Source organism: Cornus florida, unplaced genomic scaffold (genome assembly GCF_030987335.1).
Source record: "Cornus florida cultivar Cherokee Brave unplaced genomic scaffold, ASM3098733v1 CherokeeBrave_3.0.0_Hap2_Chr06, whole genome shotgun sequence".
Taxonomy (NCBI): Eukaryota; Viridiplantae; Streptophyta; class Magnoliopsida; order Cornales; family Cornaceae; genus Cornus; species Cornus florida.
Window position 1 is genome coordinate 18,343,752 of NW_026775576.1, and position 3,877 is coordinate 18,347,628.

Below are 3,877 nucleotides of genomic sequence, written 5' to 3' on the forward strand. Positions count from 1 at the left end.
TGGCACAACCTCACTTTTCATGCTCGGAGTTGGTTTTTGACTTCACGTGTCTTCATTTTCAGTGGTTTTCTCGAAATACGTATCTTTACTTTTGTAAGAAAGTACTCTGGTTGCTCCCGGTGTCCATAGGGGCATGGATGCATAGTTCTTTGGAATTATTTTCTTTTCTTGGGGTGTTTTTCACAAATATATTTTGAAGATATTTTATTTCAGGGGCATCTAAGAAAATATTTTTAGAAGATATTTTCATTCTGGGGCATTAGTGCAGTTAACCATTTTTGGAGGAGCCATTTTGCAATTAACGAAAGTTATTACAAAATATCTCATCTGCAGCCTGGATCCTTGTACGGGATTCATTTTCACATTTCGTTGAGTCGTGTACTCTTAGAATTTCCTTCCAGTCGTTTTTTTCTAGTTTCAGAGTTTCTGACCCTAGTTGCCGCTGAACTTGTTCGGGGCATATCTTTCTATTCGGGACTCGATTTTTGATACCGTTTCTTCCATTGTTCATGTTTTCTCATTTAGAATCTTTTTTGTTCACGGAGTTTTGCCGTTTGTGTGACGGCCCAAGTTTTGTAAACTCGATGTCAGTGATGACCAAAAGATGACCAGATAATGGATCCGAAATGCGGAAGCGAAAGGTGAAACAACAGTCTCCAGACATACGATGCGTCTCTAAGACACCAATGTGACCCTCTATGAGGTCACGAAACCCAAAGGAAACAAATGCAGAAGTGTCGTTTCAAAAACGGACAAAAAGAACTTAGGGGCAAAATGGCCATTTTGTAAAAAGTGGATTCAGGTGCTATCGAGCACACCGCTGGAAATACAATGACAAATTAGTCAAGTTCAATAAAAAAATTACTCAATTTGGAGTCCGGACGGGGGAGAAAGGTCAAAAACAAAAATGATGTCGTGGCGGCCCGACGAGGACAACCCACCACTGCTTCAACTAAAAGTAAAAACGGGCATCTAAACGGACTTTTTTGGAAAAACTCAAAAAAGAAACCCCCCTTAAAATCAAGTTTCCTACCCTGATCTCAAACGGAAACAAAAAAAATGCATTGTAAAATGCCCAGAATACCCCCAAGAAAATCAGGTCAAGACGAAAAAAACTAATCCGAGCTACTGCCCAAGTTTTAGAAATAGGGCTCCGGGAGGTTTTTCAATTGCCTAAATTGAAAATGCAATCTTAAAATGCACCTACAAGACCTTCAAAAGTTTCGGATCAGTCGTGATGATTTTCAAAAAAAAGTCGATGAATAGTACCAACTACATTTGTACTAAAAATTTGCAAAACCTGGCAATAAGGATTTTTCGGAAAAATATTGATTTTTGAGGGCCAAGATGATGTTTTCTAGAAAAACATAAAGAAGAAATCCCCCTCAAAATTGAGTTTTCTACGTGACACGTGAGGAAAAATGAAAAAAAAAAAAAAAAACCCATTGTGAAATACCCGAAATGCCCCTGGAACAGATTAGGGTAAAACTCCCTAAAAATGCTACTTAGAGTTTTTGTTTCATCAAGGAAGGTATTGTTTGCCAAAGTGAGCATGCAAGTGTATGTAATATGATAAAATAGATGTGCTACAATGGCCTATGGCCTCATTACAATACATTTACAACATTTGCATGTCAAACCTCCAAGTTATAAAAATTACATTTCATAGACAAATCATGAACATGCTAACACTTGCATGTGAACAAGAATGCTTCTAAAGAAGCTCAACTCAGCAAATCACCCAAGCAATTGCAATCTCCAATCTTGTATCCTGTACCTGAAATATGCCCTAGTATCGTAGGGGTGAGTAACATAAAGCTACTCGTAGGAAATGAGCATGCATCGACCTACATTTTACAAGTGTACATGATTTAATTATTGTGGTTCATTCCACCTAACGTCTATGTCAAAGGTGAGACTCAGGGAGCATCCTAGCTACCTAAGATCATTTCTAGCATAAAATACATCCTTTATGTAATTTCAACAACACAAGAGCATGCTACATATAGCAACAAGATATAACATGCTTACACAAAGCAACTAGTTAGAAACATACTTACACAAAGCAACCAGATAGAAACATGCTTACATAAAGCAACTAGATATAGATTCTCAAAGTTATCAACTTGAAATCTAAATGCTAAATCAACTAAATATAGCAATTTAGTATGGATGCACTTAACAACATCAAATCGCCAATAGCCAAAACCACAGTCATAATATAAACATGATTGATAACTTGGAATTGAATGCGAAAACAAATAGTGAAAGACATGGACATCAGTCAGATGAGAGCGATATAGGGCTAATTTGGAGCTACAAACCCCCAGGTAGCCTACCCAACGCGCGAACTTTTCTGGGCTAATTCGGAGCTACTAACCCCCAGGCAGTCTACCCAACGCGCAAACTTTTGACTTAGAGGACTCTTGTCCCCGTACTAGAGCTAAACCCTAGCCATCATGCAATGTCCCAAGTTGTTCCAAAATAAATAGATAAGTTTACAACTTATATACGTATTGAATAGTACACGAAACTACCTTCATGCACAAGTAGGCTAAAACCACACAACACATGCTCTAAATCCACAACTACTATAGGATGACAATGTCGAATCTTCAGAGCACGATTCGTTACGCGCTATAATAACATCACATGTCGAATCTTCAGAGCGCGATTCGTTACGCGCTATAACAATATAATCCAATATTGAAACATAACTCATAAATCCATTATAAGTCAAAAGTCATGCTTTAAACATACTATCAATGTCAAATACATGAGTTAATCAATAATACAATAGAAACGGAATTTAATCAATAAACTAATTAAATTCCCTAGGTTTCAAATCTTAATCGAATAGCCTCTAATTAATACATGATAAACAATATAGCATGGTCATTACATACACCACATTAAAACTCGATTAGGCCATAAGAACAATAAAGTGGAATTTAATTAAATCATGATAATCAAATCCCTAACTTCTAAAACAACATCAAATGGTTCCAAATTAACATATGCTAGAACATAAGTCATAGTTATCACAAATATCAAGTTAAACACTTAATTAGGCCAATGGAACCCTTAATTAGATTTTAATTAATCATTTTAATTAAAATCTCTAGATTTTCATACTTGTCCAAATGCTCTCAAATTAAAGTATGTTAAACAACATGCCAAGACATAATTTAAAAGCATATCACAAGTCAATTTTATGCTAGGTACGGCCATGGGATTTAATCTTTCACAAAAGATAAATCTTAAATAAAATATGAAATTCTTATTCAATTAATCCCAATTTAATATATGTTAACAAATATATTAAAACATGATTTTCTAGCATGCCACAATTCCATTCTAAGTTATACACATCATTGTGAATTAAACTTCATACAAAGAAATAATTAATATTAATTTTCTAGAATCGATACAAGGCATGCAATTAAGTTGTATAATCATGCTAAACACTCAATACAACACACACAAAAGCCTAGAACATCCCCTACCTCAATTTGAGATGAAAATGTCAAAAGCCACCAAATGGAAACCGCTCCGAATCCGACGAAACTTCTAGGTTTTGTCGGGGCCTACACCGTGCACATAACCCCCAAGGAAGCCCCATCAAAATCACAACTTGACTTCAAACCCAAACTCAAAGAATGGTCAGAAATGGGTTCTAATAAGGGTGAAAGAAGCGCGTAGTCAACACGAACACTAAATGCAAAGGCCTTCTATGTTCTGACGAAGGAATAAAGCTCAAAAGAGGAGAGAGAAGGTGGCAACCTCCCTTGGGCTGCCATGGAAGCTTTAGGTGGTGTAAGAGAGTGGGGAAGATGAAAAAAATAAAATATCTCACCCCTCTTTTATAGAAATCTCA